Source organism: Cherax quadricarinatus, chromosome 17 (assembly GCF_038502225.1).
Source record: "Cherax quadricarinatus isolate ZL_2023a chromosome 17, ASM3850222v1, whole genome shotgun sequence".
In the NCBI taxonomy this organism is placed as follows: domain Eukaryota; kingdom Metazoa; phylum Arthropoda; class Malacostraca; order Decapoda; family Parastacidae; genus Cherax; species Cherax quadricarinatus.
This window is the reverse complement of record NC_091308.1, coordinates 11,755-38,229: the sequence shown is the minus strand read 5'-3', so window position 1 is coordinate 38,229 and position 26,475 is coordinate 11,755. Positions and strand designations below refer to the sequence as shown.

The 26,475-nt window shown below is 39.8% G+C and overlaps 1 long non-coding RNA gene across 1 annotated transcript; it reads left to right on the top strand.

Moving 5' to 3' along the window:
- Nucleotides 1-4,708: 4,708 nt before the first annotated feature.
- Nucleotides 4,709-25,353, top strand: LOC138852806 (uncharacterized). Its single transcript, XR_011392091.1, has 3 exons — nt 4,709-4,866; nt 22,745-22,950; nt 25,158-25,353. It is a non-coding gene; the product is annotated as an uncharacterized lncRNA (long non-coding RNA).
- Nucleotides 25,354-26,475: the final 1,122 nt, after the last annotated feature.

Sequence of the window (26,475 nt, the reverse complement as noted above, 5' to 3'; positions counted from 1 at the left end):
ATATCTGGAATCTTAAGTATAGGGTCTTTTGAGAAGATATTTTTAATCTCCTTAAACTTTTCCCGAGCTACGTCGGGAAGTTCAAGAGGTTCCTTCACAGACTTTTTAAGGAAGTCAGATAAGATGCCTGTAAGATCAGTAAGGTGCGGGATAAACCGTGCATAAAAATTTACAGAATCAAGAAAGCTACGCATGAGCTTCTTGGTTTTGGGGAATTTAAATTCTAATAAAGCTTTGATCTTACTGGGGAGAGGCTGCAAAGAGTTATTAGAAAGTATCAGTCCAAGATATCTAATCTTGTTATACCCAAGGAAGCATTTCTTTGGCTTGGCAGTGAGGCCATGCGAGCGTAACCTACGCAAAACTGATGGTAATGTTTGGATATGTTTGCCCCACGTGGATGTCATTACGTAAATGTTATCAAAATAAAGTGAAACATTTGGCATATTACCCAAGACCTTTCTCATCAGTCTCATGTAGGTAGCACAGGCAGTTACCAAACCGAAGGGCATAGTTCTATACTGCATCAGTCCTTGGTGTGTAGGAAAAGCGGTGTACTGCTTAGAAGAAGGATCTAACATTACTTGATGATATGCCTGCGGAATATCAATCTCTGAAAAGAAGGAAGCGTCATAAAATTTGTGTAGATCGCTATCTATTAAGGGCATAGGCTCAGCATTCCACCGAGTTATAGCATTAAGGCCTCTGAAGTCAATAGCAAGTCTATATGAATTATCATCCTCCTTAACCATGACTACTGGTGAGCAATATGCAGATACTGAAGGTTCAATGATCTTTAGTTTTAATAATTTGTCTACCTCTCGGTCAAATGCATCCCTAAGGTGAACTGGGTATAATTTCCGTTTGATAGGATTGTCCATGACTAAGTCAATCTTATGGACTACCGTGGAGGTAACACCTGGAATATCAGTAAAGATGTCTGAGAAGTTACTCACACATTGAAGTAGTTCATGTCTTTTATGGTCATCCAAAGATTCATTAATATTAATGTTTGTTGCACCCGAGTGGTCAAGAGTCACCAAGTCATGTAGTTCTCCGTCATAGTCTACGTTAGAGGTGTCAATTACGCACACCTTACACTCTTCAGTTGTCTTATCAAGTTCGTGTGGAAAATCTAAGTCAAAGTCATTCAAAGGGGGCAGTAAAGCAACAGCAAAGAACTACAGACCAATAGCACTAACATCCCATATCATAAAAATCTTTGAAAGGGTCCTAAGAAGCAAGATCACCACCCATCTAGAAACCCATCAGTTACACAACCCAGGGCAACATGGGTTTAGAACAGGTCGCTCCTGTCTGTCTCAACTATTGGATCACTACGACAAGGTCCTAAATGCACTAGAAGACAAAAAGAATGCAAATGTAATATATACAGACTTTGCAAAAGCCTTCGACAAGTGTGACCATGGCGTAATAGTGCACAAAATGCGTGCTAAAGGAATAACAGGAAAAGTCGGTCGATGGATCTATAATTTCCTCACTAACAGAACACACAGAGTAGTCGTCAACAGAGTAAAGTCCGAGGCAGCTACGGTGAAAAGCTCTGTTCCCCAAGGCACAGTACTCGCTCCCATCTTGTTCCTCATCCTCATATCCGACATAGACAAGGATGTCAGCCACAGCACCGTGTCTTCCTTTGCAGATGACACCCGAATCTGCATGACAGTGTCTTCCATTGCAGACACTGCAAAGCTCCAGGCAGACATCAACCAAATCTTTCAGTGGGCTGCAGAAAACAATATGAAGTTCAACGATGAGAAATTTCAATTACTCAGATATGGTAAACATAAGGAAATTAAATCTTCATCAGAGTACAAAACAAATTCTGGCCACAAAATAGAGCGAAACACCAACGTCAAAGACCTGGGAGTGATCATGTCGGATGATCTCACCTTCAAGGACCATAACATTGTATCAATCGCATCTGATAGAAAAATGACAGGATGGATAATGAGAACCTTCAAAACTAGGGAGGCCAAGCCCATGATGGCACTCTTCAGGTCACTTGTTCTATCTAGGCTGGAATATTGCTGCACACTAACAGCACCTTTCAAGGCAGGTGAAATTTCCGACCTAGAAAATGTACAGAGAACTTTCACGGCGCGCATAACGGAGATAAAACACCTCAATTATTGGGAGCGCTTGAGGTTCCTAAACCTGTATTCCCTGGAACGCAGGAGGGAGAGATACATGATTATATACACCTGGAAAATCCTAGAGGGACTAGTACCGAACTTGCACACGAAAATCACTCACTACGAAAGCAAAAGACTTGGCAGACGATGCACCATCCCCCCCAATGAAAAGCAGGGGTGTCACTAGCACGTTAAGAGACCATACAATAAGTGTCAGGGGCCCGAGACTGTTCAACTGCCTCCCAGCATACATAAGGGGGATTACCAACAGACCCCTGGCAGTCTTCAAGCTGGCACTGGACAAGCACCTAAAGTCAGTTCCTGATCAGCCGGGCTGTGGCTCGTACGTTGGTTTGCGTGCAGCCAGCAGCAACAGCCTGGTTGATCAGGCTCTGATCCACCAGGAGGCCTGGTCACAGACCGGGCCGCGGGGGCGTTGACCCCCGAAACTCTCTCCAGGTAAACTCCAGGTAAACACTCAATAGTGGTAATTAAATCATCATTAAATTTTTGTGTGCTCGTAATTCTTATACCATTGATCCAAGTGGTTAATAAAGTTGTCTCTGTGTTCTGGTTTGAGAATAAGTTTCCTCCTTCTGTATTTAGCTCCTTGATTGCTGGAGATGAGATCAAGATTGACAGTTGTTAGTCTTGGGAAGTGATCAGATAGAAGATCATCAACTATGACAGTCATGCATCGTATATGATGTATTAAATCCAAGACATAGATCTAGTATGCCACCATATATGTGAGTAGGCTCAGTAGTGCCCACAATTCGAACATTATCATGCTCATTTAGCAATCTCACTAGTTTAGTTCCATTGGTGTTTGTAATAGACCCACCAATATTCTTATGTCTGGCATTAAAATCTCCAAGAATGATGGTAGGTTCACTATTGATGCGATCTGGTAAAGCATCAGGTCGAAGCTGGTTCGCTGGGGCATAGAGATTAAAAATGTTTATGCAAAAATCGCCTGCATATACTTTGACACCATGATACTGCATGTTAACTCGACTCTGCAAGGAAAGGAGTGAATGTGGCAAGTTCTTTCTGACATACATCACACAACAGTTGGTTGACCTTAGGTTATAAGCTGCATATCCAGGCAAGTTTGGTGGAGGTGCTCCATCTTTCAATCTACATTCCTGCAAACAGATGACATCAATATTCTTGGTTGCACTAATATGATGTAAGTCAGGCAACCGCTTCCTGATGGAAGCAATGTTCCATGAAAAGATTTGTAATGTATCCATTGTAGTGAGTTATTACAATCTCTTGCTCATAAGATGGTAAAACTATTATGCTTTGACTGCAGTGTGCAGACACTTAAGAGCAAATAGCATAGTTTGTACGTCTTTATCTTCAGAACCTTTATTTTTAAGCATTTTTCGGCATTTTGGCAGCCAGTTATAAGGCAAGTCTTGAAGGCAAGAGTTATGGGCTTCTTTCTCACAAATTGCTGGAAGCTGAACGGAGATTGCTGCACTTTTGACATCATCACCATGCTCAAGAACATCATCCTGATTACATATATTTATTAAACTTGTCAGGATGACACAAGTGCTCAAGTTCAATGAACACCTCTAACCATACTCAACCCAGACCACCACCACTCAATACGACACACCCCACCAAAAACACACTCAGAGACCTCTTGTATGTGTGTTAATAATATGGTACATATAATGATATAATGGATGGTACAGGCGAGGTCTTACACCTTATCACAAATTACAAAGATGGAGAGAGAGAGAGAGAGAGAGAGAGACAGAGAGACAGAGACAGAGACAGACAGACAGACAGACAGACAAATTAGGTAATATTGAGCATAAAATTAGAATTCTGACATACATCACATTAAACATGAGGTTCAAATTCAATGATAACTTCCACTTGAGTTAGTTCAGGCTACTGCCACCTAATGTACCTCACTGAAATAATAATATAGCAGACATCACAATGAATGCTGAAGACATCCTCTCTAGATTTGTGTATAATTCTGGCCAGTGTTTTCATAAATTTAGTTAGTGAGGTTTTTCTGAGTATGATACAGCTTAATATCCAGTCAAATTGGTGAGTGATATTAAGATATATTTTCCTTCTGTTATGTATATGTGTATTTATATATAATCATTTTTTAATTTAATATACAGTCCACAAATTTATATATTTACCAGAATTCCTGGTGATGTATAATTCATTTAATTAATAGGTCCAGAGCAACTTGTGGATATGACAATGGTAGGCATCGAAGGGGGACATTTTTGCGACCTAGGTGTCCCAAATTCCTACTTGTCTAACTGATAAATAATAATTATCTATGTTCATTTATTGTTATGTACATAATTATACATACAGATAAATGCAATTTTCCACAATATCTTCAGCAAAGCTAATCATATAATGATCGGGCTTGCTAGGCATAGCATTAAGTAAGGCATTTATTAGAATATTGAATAAGCACACCTCCGTGTGGGGTTCCTAATTCCAGAATACTTGGCATTTTTTTTTATCAAATATGAGTTAATATTAAATAAATATCCACAAATCCCAAGATTCCCTGTGATTTTACATTCTACGCCCAAGAACCCAAGGTGGATTCCCAAAACCCAAGATCCTGTGAAAAAATCTCAAGAGTGGCATCGATGTTAAAAGTCCAGTGAGTGTCCAGTGCAGCAGTACCAGTGTTGTCACCGCCGGCACACAGGTGAGCTGCAGTGGTTTTGTTTCGTACACACTTTCTCCACACTCGCCCCCTCAAGGAAGGCTCCTTGATGTTGGTGAGGGGCTCTTGATTTAGGGAATTGGATCTGTGCTCCAGTTCCCCGAATTAAGCCTGAATGCCTTCCACATCCCCCCCCAGGCGCTGTATAATCCTCCGGGTTTAGCGCTTCCCCCTTGATTATAATAATAATCCACACTCGCCCATGTATAGTATCAAGAAAACTTTGAGAGAATATACCCTTGATACGATACAGTACAGTGTAGTGTGTAAGTCAGTGCAACACTAGTGAAGCAGTTACTGCTGTGGTTTGGTAATATATGTGAATAATCAACTTGTGCTGCACTGAAGTAGTCACAGGAAGTCTGCTCCACCGCCCAGGTCCTTTCAAGATGTTTTGATGACCTTCATGTGCTCTTCATTCAAGGAACTAGAGCTGTCCTTTCATTCCTTGAATCAACCCTAGGTTCCTCCTACTCTCCAGGCTCAATATGACTTAGTGTTTAAACACCTTCCCATAAGTAACAATAATCCATCTTATGTTAATAAGTCATTAATTATTATTTTTGTTATGACTTATCCTACGTTAAATCTACATAGTTCTTATATACCCGCAACATGTATACCCTGGAGGGCTTTGTAATTTTATATGTTGTGTACCCAAAACCGAAATATAAACTTATTTCCAGGGACCTCTAGACATTCATGTAGTACCTATTAATTGTAAACACTAATACAAACAGATACTAGGATATAGTGTTATCTTGGGCGTCCGGTTGCTCAGTTGATAGCACACTGGGCTCCCATACTGAGTGTCCGTGGTTTGATCTCTGGTCTGGGTGGAAAATTTGAGCATGTTTCTTTACACTTGCTGTCCCTCTTAGTGAATTTATTCAGGTACACATAAATTGTCATACATATGTGTAGGTTATCTACGATAACTCAGAAAAGTCAGTGACCTAGCAGTAAGTAGGTACCTGGGTGTTAGTGGAATGTTGTGCATTATATCCTGGGGGACAGGTTTAAAGGACCCCAATGAAAATAAGACACAGACCCTGATGATACATTGTTATTTGGTTATCTGGGATGGCTAACTCTCCAGGTTAAAAATCTGATTAGCAAGTTTATTTAGGTACAGGTACACATAAGTACAATTATTATGCATAGTGTAATGTAAATTACCTAGGATAACCCAAAAATAATCAAAGTGGCTTATTTCCATTGGAGTCCTTGTAAGTTTTTATTCAGGTACAAGTACACATAAATAGTTACATAAATTATCATACATACCAGCTTGTGTGTAGATTACCTAGAATAACCTAAAAAAGTCAAAGTGACTTATTTCCATTGGGTTACAGTAGGAATCAATCATGATTATAACCTTAAAAGTTAAAACAACTCAGTAACTCAACTGTGTGAAAAGCAGTTATAAGCAATATATAAGTACTTACTCTCACTACCTCCTATGCTATTTGTGCCTGGGGCTCCACAACGACTAATCACCTAAAATCAATAATAACCCAACAGAAAGCTGCAGTGCAAATGATCACACAATCCACCACTAGACAACACACATCCTCGCTCTTCAAAGACCTAAACCTACTCACTATACAAAACATTCACTTGTACTGTTGTGCAACCTACATTTACAGAATAATAATTTCTAATATAAATCCTGACCTGAGGTGCTTTCTTGACAGTTGCAATATATACTTACTCCCAATATCTGTATTCATCTCAAATGTTAATCACTCCATTGTGTCCACCTAAGGTTAATAAACAAAGTTGTAATTCTTCTCTACAAAACTTATTAAAACCATATAGTACAACCTAATAAAATATTCTGTTCTCTTGTATTCATTGTGACTCGCCTAATGACCATATGTGTACTGTTAATGCCTTAATAAACTGAAGTTAGTTTTAAGTCTGCCTGAAATGCTTCGCATATAAAGGGCCTTTTGGCATGTATACCCAACTATTATATTCCTTTGTACAAACATGTATCATGTTGAAATAAATTATTATATAAAGGGGCTTTTGGCATGTACACCCAGCTATTATATTCCTTTGTACAAACATGTATTATGTATTATTATTATTATTGGGTGTGGCCTAGTAGCTAACGCTCTCCCTTCACATGGCGAGGGCCTGGGTTCGATTCCCAGCCAGAGTAGAAACATTGGGCGTGTTTCCACTTGTTGTCTATGTTCCGCATCAGTAAAATGGGTACCTGGGTGTTAGTCGACTGGTGTGGGTCGCATCCTGGGACACTGACCTAATTTGCCCGACATGCTGAGCATAACAAGGGGCTTTCTATATAGTAGTACAGTGGACCCCCGCATAACGATGGCATCGCATAGCGATTTTTCCGCATAACGATTACTTTTATCGCAAAATTTTTGCCGCGCATACCGATTAAAAACCCGCATACCGATTTTCGTCCGAGACGCGTCCAATGTGCCCTCAGCCAGCCTCACATGTGCCGCTCCGTCCCATTGTTTACCAGCCAGCCTCCGCGGTAACATCCAAGCATACACTCGGAATATTTCGTATTATTACAGTGTTTTCGGTGCTGTTTCTGGAAAATAAGTGACCATGGGCCCCAAGAAAGCTTCTAGTGCCAACCCTGTGGTAAAAAGGGGGAGAATTAGTATGGAAATTAAGAAAGATTTTGAAGGGTTTGGGGCTAACCCTGAGAAGCCTATGCCAGTTGTGGAATCCATTGTGCCTACTTCAAAGATTAAGGAAATGTGTGCACAGTGGGTTGAACTGCAAACCTTTATAGATGAAAATCACCCTGACACAGCTGTTGCAAGCCGTGCTGGTGACTATTTCAATGACAATGTTGTGGCCCATTTTAGACAAATCGTAAAGGAACGGGAGGTACAGAGCTCTATGGACAGATTTGTTGTGCGACAGAGGTCCAGTGACTCTCAAGCTGGTCCTAGTGGCATTAAAAGAAGAAGGGAAGTAACCCCGGAAAAGGACTTGCTACCTCAAGTCGTAATGGAAGGGGATTCCCCTTCTAAACAGTAAGAAGATAATGCTCTCCCCTCCTCCCTTCCCATCAATCATCACCAGATCTTCAATAAAAGTAAGTGTCATTTAATTGTGCATGCCTTTTTCAGTTTGTGTGTATTAAAATTAACATTTCATGTGGTAAAAAAAATTTTTTTTCATACTTTTGGGCGTCTTGCACGGATTAATTTGATTTCCATTATTTCTTATGGGGAAAATTCATTCGCATAACGATTATTTCGCATAACGATGAGCCCTCTTGCACGGATTAAAATCGTTAACCGGGGGTCCACTGTATGTCGTTGTCAGCTAGGCCTGTATACCCTGTACATGAACTTGTAGTAAATAAAGATATATTATTATTATTATTATCTGTAACCCTCCCAGTCATTAAACAGTATTGTCCCCTTTAGATAAATAATCAAACCTGTAATTCCTCCCAATTAAAATTGCTAAAGCCATATAGCATGATTTAATAGAATAATCAGTTCTCTTGTATTCATTGTAAACTCCTAAATTTACACCTTATTGTTATTGCCTTAATGATCTTAAGTTAGTCTTAAGTTTGCCTGAAATGCTCTGCATATATAGGGGCTTTTGGCATGTACACCCAAATGCCATTCTCCTCTATGCAAACATTCTATCATGCTGAAATAAGATATTATTACAGTGGTACCTCGGGATACGAGCTTATTTTGTTCTAGAAGGCTGTTCGAGTGCTGATACCAAATGAATTTCTTTCCTTAAAGAATAATATAAATTAGATTAATCCGTTTCAGACCCCGAAAAATACACTTACAAAAGCACTTACATAAATACACTTACATAATTGTTCACGTTTCGAGCTGTTCGTATCTCGAGGTACCACTGTATTATTATTATTATTATTATTACTATTATTATTATTATTATTATTATTATTATTATTTATTTATTATTTATTATTAATTATTATTTATTATTATTTATTATTATTTATTATTTATTGTTATTATTACTATTATTAAAAGATGATTGCTGATGTTATGAATGAAAAAAAGTTGGATGTCCTGGCCCTAAGCAAAACAAAGCTGAAGGGGGTAGGGGAGTTTCAGTGGGGGGAAATAAATGGGATTAAATCTGGAGTATCTGAGAGAGTTAGAGCAAAGGAAGGGGTAGCAGTAATGTTGAATGATCAGTTATGGAAGGAGAAAAGAGAATATGAATGTGTAAATTCAAGAATTATATGGATTAAAGTAAAGGTTGGATGCGAGAAGTGGGTTATAATAAGCGTGTATGCACCTGGAGAAGAGAGGAATGCAGAGGAGAGAGAGAGATTTTGGGAGATGTTAAGTGAATGTATAGGAGCCTTTGAACCAAGTGAGAGAGTGATTGTGGCAGGGGACATGAATGCTAAAGTAGGAGAAACTTTTAGAGAGGGTGTGGTAGGTAAGTTTGGGGTGCCAGGTGTAAGTGATAATGGGAGCCCTTTGATTGAACTTTGTATAGAAAGGGGTTTAGTTATAGGTAATACATATTTTAAGAAAAAGAGGATAAATAAGTATACAAGATATGATGTAGGGCGAAATGACAGTAGTTTGTTGGATTATGTATTGGTAGATAAAAGACTGTTGAGTAGACTTTGGGATGTACATGTTTATAGAGGGGCCACAGATATATCAGATCACTTTCTAGTTGTAGCTACACTGAGAGTAAAAGGTAGATGGGATACAAGGAGAATAGAAGCATCAGGGAAGAGAGAGGTGAAGGTTTATAAACTAAAAGAGGAGGCAGTTAGGGTAAGATATAAACAGCTATTGGAGGATAAATGGGCTAATGAGAGCATAGGCAATGGGGTCGAAGAGGTATGGGGTAGGTTTAAAAATGTAGTGTTAGAGTGTTCAGCAGAAGTTTGTGGTTACAGGAAAGTGGGTGCGGGAGGGAAGAGGAGCGATTGGTGGAATGATGATGTAAAGAGAGTAGTAAGGGAGAAAAAGTTAGCATATGAGAAGTTTTTACAAAGTAGAAGTGATGCAAGGAGGGAAGAGTATATGGAGAAAAAGAGAGGGGTTAAGAAAGTGGTGAAGCAATGCAAAAAGAGAGCAAATGAGAGAGTGGGTGAGATGTTATCAGCAAATTTTGTTGAAAATAGGAAAAAGTTTTGGAGTGAGATTAACAAGTTAAGAAAGCCTAGAGAACAAATGGATTTGTCAGTTAAAAATAGGAGAGGCGAGTTATTAAATGGAGAGTTAGAGGTATTGGGAAGATGGAGGGAATATTTTGAGGAATTGTTAAATGTTGATGAAGATAGGGAAGCTGTGATTTCGTGTATAGGACAAGGAGGAATAACATCTTGTAGGAGTGAGGAAGAGCCAGTTGTGAGTGTGGGGGAAGTTCGTGAGGCAGTAGGTAAAATGAAAGGGGGTAAGGCAGCCGGGATTGATGGGATAAAGATAGAAATGTTAAAAGGAGGTGGGGATATAGTTTTGGAGTGGTTGGTGCAATTATTTAATAAATGTATGGAAGAGGGTAAGGTACCTAGGGATTGGCAGAGAGCATGCATAGTTCCTTTGTATAAAGGCAAAGGGGATAAAAGAGAGTGCAAAAATTGTAGGGGGATAAGTCTGCTGAGTATACCTGGTAAAGTGTATGGTAGAGTTATTATTGAAAGAATTAAGAGTAAGACGGAGAATAGGATAGCAGATGAACAAGGAGGCTTTAGGAAAGGTAGGGGGTGTGTGGACCAGGTGTTTACAGTGAAACATATAAGTGAACAGTATTTAGATAAGGCTAAAGAGGCCTTTGTAGCATTTATGGATTTGGAAAAGGCGTATGACAGGGTGGATAGGGGGGCAATGTGGCAGATGTTGCAAGTGTATGGTGTAGGAGGTAGGTTACTGAAAGCAGTGAAGAGTTTTTACGAGGATAGTGAGGCTCAAGTTAGAGTATGTAGGAAAGAGGGAAATTTTTTCCCAGTAAAAGTAGGCCTTAGACAAGGATGTGTGATGTCACCGTGGTTGTTTAATATATTTATAGATGGGGTTGTAAGAGAAGTAAATGCGAGGGTCTTGGCAAGAGGCGTGGAGTTAACAGATAAAGAATCACACACAAAGTGGGAGTTGTCACAGCAACTCTTTGCTGATGACACTGTGCTCTTGGGAGATTCTGAAGAGAAGCTGCAGAGATTGGTGGATGAATTTGGTAGGGTGTGCAAAAGAAGAAAATTAAAGGTGAATACAGGAAAGAGTAAGGTTATGAGGATAACAAAAAGATTAGGTGATGAAAGATTGAATATCAGATTGGAGGGAGAGAGTATGGAGGAGGTGAATGTATTCAGATATTTGGGAGTGGACTTGTCAGCGGATGGGTCTATGAAAGATGAGGTGAATCATAGAATTGATGAGGGGAAAAGAGTGAGTGGTGCACTTAGGAGTCTGTGGAGACAAAGAACTTTGTCCTTGGAGGCAAAGAGGGGAATGTATGAGAGTATAGTTTTACCAACGCTCTTATATGGGTGTGAAGCATGGGTGATGAATGTTGCAGCGAGAAGAAGGCTGGAGGCAGTGGAGATGTCATGTCTGAGGGCAATGTGTGGTGTGAATATAATGCAGAGAATTCGTAGTTTGGAAGTTAGGAGGAGGTGCGGGATTACCAAAACTGTTGTCCAGAGGGCTGAGGAAGGGTTGTTGAGGTGGTTCGGACATGTAGAGAGAATGGAGCAAAACAGAATGACTTCAAGAGTGTATCAGTCTGTAGTGGAAGGAAGGCGGGGTAGGGGTCGGCCTAGGAAAGGTTGGAGGGAGGGGGTAAAGGAGGTTTTGTGTGCGAGGGGCTTGGACTTCCAGCAGGCATGCGTGAGCGTGTTTGATAGGAGTTAATGGAGACAAATGGTTTTTAATACTTGACGTGCTGTTGGAGTGTGAGCAAAGTAACATTTATGAAGGGGTTCAGGGAAACCGGCAGGCCGGACTTGAGTCCTGGAGATGGGAAGTACAGTGCCTGCACTCTGAAGGAGGGGTGTTAATGTTGCAGTTTAAAAACTGTAGTGTAAAGCACCCTTCTGGCAAGACAGTGATGGAGCGAATGATGGTGAAAGTTTTTCTTTTTTGGGCCACCCTGCCTTGGTGGGAATCGGCCAGTGTGATAAAAAACAAAAACCAAAAAAAAAATTATTAAAAGGAGATATACAGTAGAGCCCGCTTTTTGGCATTTCGCCTTATGGCGTTCCGCTAATATGGCGATCTCACATTATGACCAAAACTTTCTATACAGCAAGTGGGCTTTCAAATATGGCGCAGGCCACCTGGTTTGTTTACATTCTTCATGAGCACATTTCTCTATTGTGTAATAATAATCACTCTTGGGCACATTAAATGTCTAATTTTACGTCAATATAGACATTTTCATTAATCCATCTTTGATATTTTCTTCAAAATTATATAAAAAACATGTTACATAGTATATATGGGAAAATACTAGTAAGGAAAACATCAACAGGACAACAATATACCATCTCAAATGAACATGATTTCTCTACCTTCCTTAGAAAAGCTGACATTTCTGTAACAGATTAGATAAGTGTCATTAACATACATACGTGTGGTGCATATAGTGTACGTTACTATTACATTATTATGCATTATTATTTTTTTTTTCTTTTACTAGCTAATACCAGCTACCTCAAATACTTTTTTACTTCTTTTTAATTGCTTTTAATTGCTCATAATTTTGTGTTGCAAGTCAAATCTTACTCCAAATTAATGTTACTCATGGTTGCTACATTTTCATTAATCCATCTTTGATATTTTCTTCAAAATTATATAAAAAACATGTTACATAGTATATATGGGAAAATACTAGTAAGGAAAACATCAACAGGACAACAATATACCATCTCAAATGAACATGATTTCTCTACCTTCCTTAGAAAAGCTGACATTTCTGTAACAGATTAGATAAGTGTCATTAACATACATACGTGTGGTGCATATAGTGTACGTTACTATTACATTATTATGCATTATTATTTTTTTTTCTTTTACTAGCTAATACCAGCTACCTCAAATACATTTTTACTTCTTTTTAATTGCTTTTAATTGCTCATAATTTTGTGTTGCAAGTCAAATCTTACTCCAAATTAATGTTACTCATGGTTGCTACCTGTCCATTTAATTTTGTTTACCACTACTTTTTTTAGTCCCTTTTATATTGTGTGTGCAATTAGTGTATATTCCAATTACATTATTGTGCGAGTCCCAAAACTATCTTTTGCTAGCTAGTACCAGCTACCTCATATTTTTTTACTTTTTATAGTGCTATTAATTGCTCAACTTATTATATATTACAAATCAGATCTTGCTCCCAAATCAATGTTATATCATAGTGACTATCTGTCCATTTAACTTTGTTTACCATTACTTAATTTAGTCCCTTATATATTTTCTCCTTTATTTTAGCTTTATATAACTACCTTAGTTCATATATTCACAATTGTTAAAATAATCAAGGTGCTGTTCCCAAGTGCTAAAGTGTAATAAATTCACTATTTTGCCATTATATTCCCAAGCTCCTTTATTTGATCATCACTTTATTTGTTCACCACAAATTATTTTAGTCCCTTTTATATTGTCTCCTTTATTTTAGCTTTAAAGAACTACCTTAGCTCATATTTTTACATTTGTTAAAATTCAGGTGCTCTTTTTTAGCTTTAGAATATTTTCTTTGTCTTATACAGTGGTCCCTCATTTTTCGTAATTAATCCGTTCCTGGAGCCGTTACTATAAACGAAATTTACGATTTGCGAATCAATTTTCCCCATAAGAAATAATGTAAATACAATTAATCCGTTCCTGACACCCAGAAGTATTAAAACAAAAAAAAATTTTTACATGAAATATACATATAGTACATAAACAATACAATGGGAAATGATGAATGAAACATTAACAGCATAACACTTACCTTTATTGGAGATTCTTCTTAGGTAAACTCCAGGTAGTGTATGGGAGACTGGAGGAGGAGAGAGATTGGATTGTTTACAGTTTGGAAGGGGAATCCCCTTCCAGCAACACCTCAGGTACCAATTGCTTCTCTGGAGTTGCTTCTCTTCTCTGTTTCTTAATGCCACTAGGACCACCTTGAGAGTCACTCTAGTCCTGTCTCGCAAAGTAACTGTGGAGAGAACTCTGTTTCTGGAGTCTCTTTAACACTTCCCAAAAATGGCCCAAGACTTTGTCACTGTACATATTTCTCACCATCTTTACCACAGGCTTGGCACTAGGAGCTTTCTTTGGAGCCATGGTAGCTTATTTAGTAATTGCAAGCACTAAAATGAGTGGAATATTATGAAATATTTTGTAGGAGCACTTGAGGGGACCTTCACTCACTGGTAAACAATGCCAGACTGGCTGGGTAGGGAGGCCGCCCCGGCTCACACCGTGCGTACGCGTCCCAGACGAACTACTATTCGCGAGTCAACCTATGAAAAGCGAGTCCATGTTTATACGAAAATACCCCTATGATTGGCGAAATTTACGATTGCCGAGAACTACGAAAAGCGAGGGACCACTGTACTTAATTCTAACTATAGATTCACTATAAATCTTATGATTACAAGCATTGATCCTGATACCAACCTCTTATTGAATGACTTAAATGAGTCAAACAGTAACTGTAATTGATGTTATCCTGACACCAAATGACTTTGAACAGGCGATAAATGACATGCCCATGCACTCTGCCCCAGGGCCAGACTCGTGGAACTCCGTGTTCATCAAGAACTGCAAGAAGCCCCTATCACGAGCTTTTACCATCCTATGGAGAGGGAGCATGGACACGGGGGTCGTCCCACAGTTACTAAAAACAAACAGACATAGCCCCACTCCACAAAGGGGGCAGTAAAGCAATAGCAAAGAACTACAGACCGATAGCACTAACATCCCATATCATAAAAATCTTTGAAAGGGTCCTAAGAAGCAAGATACACAAAGAGTAGTAGTCAAAAGAGTAAAGTCCGAGGCGGCTACGGTGAAAAGCTCTGTTCCACGAGGCACAGTACTTGCTCCCATCTTGTTTCTCATCCTCATATCTGACATAGACAAGGATGTCAGCCACAGCACCGTGTCTTCCATTGCAGATGACACCTGAATCTGCATGACAGTGTCTTCCATTGCAGACACTGCAAGGCTCCAGGCGGACATCAACCAAATCTTTCAGTGGGCTGCAGAAAACAATATGAAGTTCAACGATGAGAAATTTCAATTACTCCGATATGGTAAACACGAGGAAATTAAAACTTCTTCAGAGTACAAAAGAAATTCCGGCCACAAAATAGAGCGAAAAAGCAATGTCAAAAACCTGGGAGTGATCATGTCGGAGGATGTCGCCTTCAAGGACCATAACATTGTATCAGTTGCATTTGCTAGAAAAATGACGGGATGGATAATGAGAACCTTCAAAACTAGGGATGCCAAGCCCATGATGACACTCTTCAGGTCGCTTGTTCTATCTAGGCTAGAATATTGCTGCACACTAACAGCACCTTTCAAGGCAGGTGAAATTGCTTACCTAGAAAATGTACAGAGAACCTTCATGGCGCGCATAACGGAGATAAAACACGTCAGTTACTGGGAGCGTTTGAAGTTCCTGAACCTGTATTCCCTGGAACGCAGGCGGGAGAGATACATGATTATATACACCTGGATACGAAAATGATTATATACACTTGCATATGAAAATCACTCGCAACGAAAGCAAAAGACTTGGCAGACGATGCAACATCCCCCCAATGAAAAGCAGGGGTGTCACTAGCACATTAAGAGACAATACAATAAATGTCAGGGGCCCGAGACTGTTCAACTGCCTCCCAGCATACATAAGGGGAATTGCCAATAGACCCCTGACAGTCTTCAAGCTGGCACTGGACAAGCACCTAAAATCGGTACCTGACCAGCCGGGCTGTGGCTCGTATGTTGGATTGCGTGCAGCCAGCAGTAACAGCCTAGTTGATCAGGCTCTGATCCACCAGGAGGCCTGGTCACAGACTGGGCCGTGGGGGCATTGACCCCCCGAACTCTCTCCAGGTAAACTCCAGGTAAACTACACAGCAGAACAATCAAAGGCACTTCTCAGAGTCAACAACAACATAACTGTCTTTAACTACAATATCAGATCTTTAAGCAAACATTACGATGACCTCATAGCATTACTAAATTCCCTGCATGCCAGTATGTCCATCATTACTCTCACCGAAACCTGGCTAAAGCCTGATACTACAGATGTCTTTACCATTCCTGGTTACACAGCCATACACAACTGTAGGCCAGATCAACAAGGGGGTGGCACAGCTGTATACTACTCAGACCGACTACAATGTATCACTAATACTTGCACAAGGGATGAACATGGGGAATATATAATAGCTAAATTCAAATCCAAATACCTACAAAAACCTCTCACAGTGATAAACATCTACAGAGTACCACAGTCAAACATTAGCCGTTTTAGTGAAAACCTAGGAAGTATGATAACTGATGCACGCATGAATAAAGATCACTTACTACTCTCAGGTGACTTCAATATAAATCTCCTGCAAGACCAGGACCCACAAACACTATGAGTAACTGCTTATTGCTACCAACAGTAACAAAACCTACAAGAATTACAGAGACTAGTGTTTCCCTACTAGACCACATCTGGACCAACACCATATCCCCTTTAAAATCAGGCATAATCACAGATAATACCACATACCACTGCCCTACCTTCCTCATAACTAATCTAGGCAAATTACCCCAAGACACTACTAAAGTCACTTTCAGACTTCATAATGAGGCAGCCATTAATAACTTCACAACAGCAGTGACAAACATTGACTGGCACACTGAGCTAGAAATCTATACAGATATTGACAAATGTATTAATAATTTTCTAAATGACCCAGTACCTCTATAACAAGCACTGCCCTAAAAAAACTAAACAGATGACAGCTAAGAGACTGAACAGTCCCTGGCTAACACCCAGCATCCTCAAATCCATAAATACAAAGCAACTATACGAAAAACAGTACAGAATGGGTCACATAACCAGAGACCGAACAAAACGTTACTCGTCAGTCCTAACCAGCCTGATAAGAAGGGCTAAAAAATTGTATTATGTGAACAGATTATCCAACTTAAAAAGTGATATAAAAAAGACCTGGAAAGCCCTATCAGAAATTCTAGGAACAAAAAAGATATCACGAAATAGCGCAATTGAACTAACAAAACCAGGTGAACCCCAACTCCCACCAACTGAAACAGCAAACAGACTCAATGATTTCTTCTCCACCGTAGGAAAAAACCTTGCCAATAAAATCCCAAGCTCAAATACCCCACCCAATGACTACCTCACTGGGAACTACCCAAACACACTGTTCCTAGCTCTGATTAACCCAACAGAAGTCCCTTATTATCAACACACTAAAAAACAAGACAGGAGATTTAAATACCTTATCACCCTTTATATACAAAAAAGCAAGTGCTGTCACTATTCATTGCAACACACTTTAACAAATCCATCGAATCCTCTCCCTTCCCTACAGTTCTCAAAATAGTGAGGGTCACCCCGATCCATAAAGGAGGAGACCAAACAGACTTGAATAACTATAGGCCAATATCCAACTTACACCCTCTCTCTAAAATCTTCGAAAAGTTAATTCATAAGTGAATCTATTCCTACCTCATCTCCCACAACATACTCAACCCCTGTCAGTTTGGGTTCAGGCCTAATAAAAATACGAATGATGCTATTATACACATGCTAGAACAAATATACACTGCATTTGAGAAAAAAGAAGTCCCACTGGGGATCTTCATTGATTAACGTAAAGCTTTTGATACAGTTGACCATGACTTGCTCACTTACTCAGCTGCAACTAAATAAATACTGAATAATCTCATAAATGTTTAACCTGTGACCCAATCAAACTTTGTTATTTTTAATTACATTACTTAACAGAATACTCCATTCTACTGAATACACAGCAACACAGTAAATGACCATATGACCTGTCTTTGAAATACTCATTTGTGCTTAATTGTTATCTGTTTACAATAATGATTACCACTGAATATCTCATTGCTTAGTTAATCTCAAGTTAATTTTAAACCTGCTCATAATGCTCTGCATACAAGGGGCTTTGGCATGTTACACTTAACCACTGTATTTCCTCGTACTTCTATGTACACCTACCATCCGACTTACGACCTGCTCGACTTACGACCGTGTTTTTTATGCCAAATTTCTGGGAAATAAACAACTATTTGTGTTGTACACAGTGTTCATCCTAAACCTTACAGTATAAAATACAGTACTAACAGCATAAAAAGTAAAGTAAAACATGAAATACCAAAATAAAACAATAAAATAAAGTCATTACAAAAATGTGATGTTGATATTCAGTGGTGGTATAAACCTTGGTAATAAATACCGACAAGTTGGTTTAGAAAGACACGTAAGCAAACACTATAACATATTTATTAGAAAACGTTTCGGTCCTGGGACCTTGATCACTTCTAACATACAGAGGTAGAAAGACATTATATATATAGGCGGAGAGTGAGATGTGATGCACGAGACCTGAGGAATGTCATAAGAACATAAGGCCTGTATGGCCTTCCTAAGACACACAAACCTGGCATCCCACTACGGCCTATCACTTCGAGCATAGGGAGCGCACCACACAGACTAGCCGGCCACCTTGCCAAATACCTTTCAGCGCTTCTGAGCACCATCAGTCAAGCCCACCTCAAACACTCAGGTGACCTTCTCTCCCGAATTTCCAACCTGAATGTCAAAAACAAAAGCATGGCTTCCTTCGATGTCACAGCCCTCTTTACCAACGTTCCTACTGACGCTGCAATCAACATTCTGAGACAGAGGCTCACTGAAAACCACGACCTCCCTTTACCTCTTCTAGATTTCATCAATCTAGTGGAACTTTGTGTTAATTTCAACTTCTTCAAGTATCAGGACAACTGTTACAAACAATGCTTTGGGATGGCAATGGGCAGCCCGCTCAGTGCTGTGCTTGCCAACCTCTTCATGGAAAACCTGGAGACAGAGAAATTCAGCACCCTCATTCCCAACACCGTTACCTGGCTAAGATACGTTGATGATATATTGGTTTTCTATCCGAGACGTCTCAATATCCAGGCCCTTCTCAACAAGATCAATGCAGTTGAACCATCAATAAAGTTTACACTTGAACTCGAAAATGATGGCAAACTTCCTTTCCTCGACGTTCTACTGTGCAGATCTCCCGACAGTGACAAACTTCTGTTCAAAGTGTATAGAAAACCTACCAACAAGGACGATCTTATACACTTCTATTCACACCAAGACACCCGCACTAAGAGAGGAGTCCTCATTGGCTTCTTCTTGAGAGCTCTTCGCATCTCCAGCCCTTGTTTTCTAGAAGAAGAATGCACTTACATAACACAAGCCTTTACACGCCTTCAGTTCCCATCTTTCTTCATCCGAGATTGCAGACTCAAGGCACAAGCTATCCTCAACAAACCGCCCATGGAACAGCCCCCTAAACAGTTCATAGTACTCCCATGTGGCGATGTTGCCACGAATACTCGCCGGGCACTTGCTATGAGTAACATCAACGTTTCCACCATAAACACATCATCTATCAAAGACCTCACTACGAAACGCACCCCCACACCTCTAACTTCTACAGCAGGCGTCTACACTATCCCTTGTGGGTTCTGTCCCAAGAAATATGTAGGCGAGACAGGGAGAGATCTTGCAGTCCGCCTGAATGTGCATCGAAATGCCTCTAACAGAGACGATGTAAGGTACGCCTGTGTCCTCCACAGAGACTCCACGGGGCATTTGATGAACTGGAACGAGGCACAACTCGTTCTCACCGAACCAGACCTCAGACGCCGACGGTGCCTAGAAGCCTCACTAATCACCGTCACCGACACTATAGAACGCAACACTGGAAACTAAAGAATTTCAAAAACATTGGCATACATGATACTTAAGCAGCACCAACCCAACAACACAGGAGTCACATGATTTCATCGTCTACCCGTCCTCATCATAGGTAGAGGTTGTTTTGATAAAGACCTGCCTCGCATGGGCCAGTAGGCCTTCTACAGTGTTCCTCCATTCTTATGTTCTTATGACATTCCTCAGGTCTCGTGCGTCACATCTCACTCTCCGCCTATATATATAATGTCTTTCTACCTCTGTATGTTAGAAGTGATCAAGGTCCCAGGACCGAAACGTTTTCTAATAAATATGTTATAGTGTTTGCTTATGTGTCTTTCTAAACCATATTCAGTGGTAAAGTTTGACTTACGACCATTTCAACTTGGGACCGGTTTCTCGGAACCGAACTCGGTCGTAAGTCGAATGGTAGGTGTATCATGTTCAAATTAATAAATAAATAAACATAAACATTTTGTTTATATACTATGGAAGTGTGGTAGCCGGGCAGAGGGAAAACATTACGTCACTTCCCTTAATACATAACGCTTTTGTTTACAATTCTCGGCTTGAATTATTCATTACTTCTCCCTTTGTTTATGATGGCATCTAAATGTAGTTGTTATAAAGGATTAAACTCGGTGAACATGGTATGTCGATGATAATACTTTGGCTCTGGGGCACATTAAATATCGTGGAACTGTGTAGGTAGGTATAGGTATGTAGCCCAGGCGGACTACATACCTACATTATTATTATAACTGATACGTATGTGTACCTGTACCTAAGTAAACTTACACACTGTACTGGCATGCAGGTACATATTAAAATCACTAAGAGTGTCTTATTAGTCTTGAAGATGCCCTATTAATAATGATAATAACACAATAATAATCACTTTAAGGAGCATTAACCCGTAAACGGTCCAAACGTATATATACGTTTTTTTAACATTTGAAAGTATGTAAAAAAAGTAGATCTTCTTTTTGTTTTTTACATTTGAAAACGTGTAAAAAACTTTGATCTACTTTTTTTTTTGTTATATTTGAAAATACGTAAAAAAACGTAGATCTACTTTTTTAGCACTACACATGTGAACGTAGATCTGCTTGGACCGTTTATGGGTTAAATATCGTATAAAACGTTAATATAGACATTTTGCGTAATCCATCTAAATACACCCCACAGTAGAATAAATTAACATAAATATGAGATGTGGTAGCCAGGTGACCTGTAGGACTTGTGGTAGCTAGGTGACTTGTAGGACTTGTGGTAGCCAGGTGACTTGTAGGACTTGTGGTAGCCAGGTGACTTGTGGTAGCCAGGTGACTTGTAGGACTTGTGGTAGCCAGGTGACTTGCAGGATTTGTGGTAGCCAGGCAACTTGTAGGACTTGTGACGAAAACCAGAAGCATTCATCTGGTTTATATACATTATGTGTGGGTGGGGTGGTGACAGCTGCCCTTCCTGGCTACCCATGCTTCCCAACTTTACTTCATACAAATAAAACTCACCTCTCACTCTACATTAAGACTACAAATATTTTAAGGTAATTAATGAGTATACTATATGTGCATTTTATCGCTCTAGGGAGCTTAATGTCGTAGTAGGTATAAGTGGCCAGGCAGGATGCCATACCTCCCACATGACTTTTTACAGATAAATAATTTTCACCTCTCACCCTACATTAATAAGACCAAATATTTTAAGGAAGTAATGCGTGTACTGTATATGCATTTTATCGCTCTAGGGAGCTTTAACCCTTAAACTGTCCAAACGTAGATCTACGTTCATATGCGTAGCGCTCCATCCTTGTAAAAAAAAAAAAAAAGTAGATCTACATTTGGAGCCTGCTGCACGTAAACGTATATCTACGTGTGGACAGTTTAAGGGTTAAGCATCGTAGTATAGTATGTGTGGGTGGGGTGGCCAGGAGGGCTACCACACCTGACTTCTTAGAGTAAATACTACTCACCTTTTACCCTACATTAAGACTACAAATATTTTGAGGTAAATAATGCATGTGTATTTTACTTTTTAATGCCTAGTTCTATTACTAACTTAATATATGTTAGTGTAAACTTGTTATCTGGCATTTATATGCATTTATAAATGGAAAAAATGGAGTTCTGCCTTCCGGCAAAGTCTGCTTTCTGGCAGCAACCTGGAACCTAACCTGCCGAATAAGTGGGGCCCTACTGTAATAGGAATACAGTAAACTGAATTATTTACATGAACATTAAAGAGAGGATCAGCATACAATAATAGGTACACAAATGTTAACTATATGAGAAATCACTCTACTCCCATTCTTTAGCTTCAGTCATTTGGTACCTTTTAGCACTTCCTGAGCTGGCATATGCTAAGACAGGCTTTGACAAGTGCAATCTGTTTCACTCCATTATTGTTGTACAGTAAAAGGTGTTTGAAGCCTAACCAGTTACTGTGGGTACTACAAAGTTGTTTTGGTTCCCAGCCTTGACAGACTTTGGCAGGAAGATATTCTGGACACTGCTTGTGAGCAATTTTTTAAATGTGATTAAATTTCAGTTGTTTTACTCAGTCTTCAACATTCAGCATATCCAGTTGTAATTCATCCTGGCTTACATGCTTTCTTGGACCCAGGTCCAAGATGAAACTCGCCATTTTGTTCTGGGTGATTTGTATTTTTTTTTTTTTTTTTTGAAACCAAACTTAGTTTTACTGATGGGTCTAGTACAGTGAGTTTCTTAGTAGGAAATAGTTCTTGTGGTAAAAAAAGAAAATGTTTCATTTTAAGCTAAATTCATAGATTATTAATGTTGCAGATCATGACTGTAGTATTGGTAGGTAATATTGTTGCCACAAATATGCCACCATAGTAATGTCAGTGTTTATTTTTCAGATTTTTCAGAATGCAGGCTGTAATGTTTATAAGCTTAATATTGGACCTTTTGGGTTTTACTGTGATATTGCCCCTATTTCCTGCTCTACTAGACTATTATTCCAAGAATGACTCAAGTGGACTTTATTCATCATTGCTCAGTTGGGTGAATACATTTCAGCACTTCATAGGAATGCCATCAAGGTTTCATTCTGTCCTCTTTGGAGGTAAGAATCCTTTTAATAAGTTTTTTTTATTTTTTTTTTATTATCACACTGGCCGATTCCCACCAAGGCAGGGTGGCCCGAAAAAGAAAAACTTTCACCATCATTCACTCCATCACTGTCTTGCCAGAAGGGTGCTTTACACTACAGACTTATCCCCCTATAATTTTTGCACTCTCTTTTATCCCCTTTGCCTTTATACAAAGGAACTATGCATGCTCTCTGCCAATCCCTAGGTACCTTACCCTCTTCCATACATTTATTAAATAATTGCACCAACCATTCCAAAACTATATCCCCACCTGCTTTTAACATTTCTATCTTTATCCCATCAATCCCGGCTGCCTGCCTGTATTCACCTTTAATTTTCTTCTTTTGCACACCCTACCAAATTCATCCACCAATCTCTGCAGCTTCTCTTCAGAATCACCCAAGAGCACAGTGTCATCAGCAAAGAGCAGCTGTGACAACTCCCACTTTGTGTGTGATTCTTTATCTTTTAACTCCACGCCTCTTGCCAAGACCCTCGCATTTACTTCTCTTACAACCCCATCTATAAATATATTAAACAACCACGGTGACATCACACATCCTTGTCTAAGGCCTACTTTTACTGGGAAAAAATTTCCCTCTTTCCTACATACTCTAACTTGAGCCTCACTGTCCTCGTAAAAACTCTTCACTGCTTTCAGTAACCTACCTCCTACACCATACACTTGCAACATCTGCCACATTGCCCCCCTATCCACCCTGTCATACGCCTTTTCCAAATCCATAAATGCCACAAAGACCTCTTTAGCCTTATCTAAATACTGTTCACTTATATGTTTCACTGTAAACACCTGGTCCACACACCCCCTACCTTTCCTAAAGCCTCCTTGTTCATCTGCTATCCTATTCTCCGTCTTACTCTTAATTCTTTCAATTATAACTCTACCATACACTTTACCAGGTACACTCAACAGACTTATCCCCCTATAATTTTTGCACTCTCTTTTATCCCCTTTGCCTTTATACAAAGGAACTATGCATGCTCTCTGCCAATCCCTAGGTACCTTACCCTCTTCCATACATTTATTAAATAATTGCACCAACCATTCCAAAACTATATCCCCACCTGCTTTTAACATTTCTATCTTTATCCCATCAATCCCGGCTGCCTTACCCCCTTTCAATTTACCTACTGCCTCACGAACTTCCCCCACACTCACAACTGGCTCTTCCTCACTCCTACAAGATGTTATTCCTCCTTGCCCTATACACGAAATCACAGCTTCCCTATCTTCATCAACATTTAACAATTCCTCAAAATATTCCCTCCATCTTCCCAATACCTCTAACTCTCCATTTAATAAGTTACCATTTATAAAAAAAGCAAAGGTAAAAGATAATTTACTTCTTAATTCTATTGCAGTACAGTACTATAAGTGTCAGGGGCCCAAGACTGTTCAACTGCCTCCCAGGAAACATAAGGGGGATTACCAGTAGACCCCTGGTTGTCTTCAAGAAGGCACTGGGCAGGCACATAAACTCATTACCTGACCAGCTGGGCTGTGGTTCGTATGTCAGTTTGTGTGCGGCCAGCAGTAACAGCCTTGTTGATCAGACCCTGATCCACCACAAGGCCTGGTCTCAGACCAAGCTGTGGGGATATTGACTCCCAAAACCCTCTCCAGGTATACTGGTACATGTTTATTTTCCTGTATTTCTTCAGATTCAAAGAACTACAGACCGATAGCACTAACATCCCATATTATAAAAATCTTTGAAAGGGTTCTAAGAAGCAAGATCGCCACCCATCTAGATATCCATCAGTTACACAACCCATGGCAACATGGGTTTAGAGCAGGTTGCTCTTGCCTGTCCCAACTACTGGAGCACTACGACAAGGTCCTTGATGCTCTAGAGGACGAACAAAATGCAGATGTAGTATACACAGACTTTGCAAAAGCCTTTGACAAGTGTGACCATGGTGTAATAGCACACAAAGTGCATGATAAAGGAATAACAGGAAAAGTTGGTAGATGGATCTATATGTAATTTCTTAACAAATAGAGCACAAAGAGTAATCGTAAACAGAGTAAAGTATGAGGTGGCTATGGTGAAAAGATCTGTTCCACAAGGCACAGTACTCTCTCCCATCCTGTTCCTCATCCTCATATCTGACATAGACAGAGATATAAGCCACAGCACCGTGTCTTCCTTTGCAGATGACACGCGAATTTGCATGGGAGACAGTCCTCCATGGAAGACACTGCAAGACTCCAGGTGGACATCGACCAAATCTTTCGATGGGCCATAGAAAACAATATGAAGTTCAATGATGGGAAATTTTAATTACTCCAATATGGAAAACATCTAGGTAGTAGGTTGGTACATGGCAACCGTCCAGGGAGGTACTACCGTCCTGCCAAGTGAGTGTAAAACGAATGCCTGTAATTGTTTTACATGATGGTAGGATTGCTAGTGTCCATTTTTCTGTCTCATAAACATGCAAGGTGTCAGGTACGTCTTGCTGCTTCTATTTACACTTAGGTCACACTACACATGCATGTACAAGCATATATATACACACCCCTCTGGGTTTTTTTTTCTATTTTCTTACTAGTTCTTGTTCTTGTTTATTTCCTCTCATCTCCATGGGGAAGTGGAACAGAATTCTTCCTCCGTAAGCTATGCGTGTTGTAAGAGGCTACTAAAATGCCAGGAGCAAGGGGCTAGTAACCCCTTCTCCTGTATAAATTACTAAATTTAAAAAGAGAAACTTTCGTTTTTCTTTTTGGGCCACCCTACCTCGGTGGGATACGGCCGGTTTGTTGAAAGAAGAAAAGAAAGATGGAAAACTCGAGGAAATTAAAACTATATCGAAGCATAAAAAAATTCCAACCTCACAATAGAGTGAAAAACTAATGTCAAAGACCTGGGATCTCACCTTCAAAGACCACAACATTGTATCACTCGCATCTGCTAGAAAAAGGACAGGATGGATAATGAGAACCTTCAGAACTAGGGATGCCAAGCCCATGATGACACTCTTCAGGTCACTTGTTCTATCTAGGCTGGAATATTGCTGCACACTAACAGCACCTTTCAAGGCAGGTGAAATTGCTGACCTAGAAAATGAACAGAGAACCTTCACGGCATACATAACTGTGATTAAACACACCAATTACTGGAAATGCTTGAAGTTCCTCAACCTGTGCTCCCTAGAATGCAGGCAGGAGAGATACATGATTATATACACTTGGAAAATCCTAGAGGGATTGGTACCAAACTTGTACACGAAAATCACTCCCTATGAAAGCAAAAGACTCGGCATACAATGCAACATTCCCCCAATGAAAAGCAGGGGCACCACTAGCACAATAAGAGACAACACAGTAAGTGTGAGGGGCCCAAGACTGTTCAACTGCCTCCCAGCATACAAAGGGGGGGATTACCAATAGACCCCTGGCTGTCTTCAAGCTGGCACTGACAGGCACCTAAAGTCAGTACCTGACCAGCCTGGTTGTCGTTCATACGTCGGGT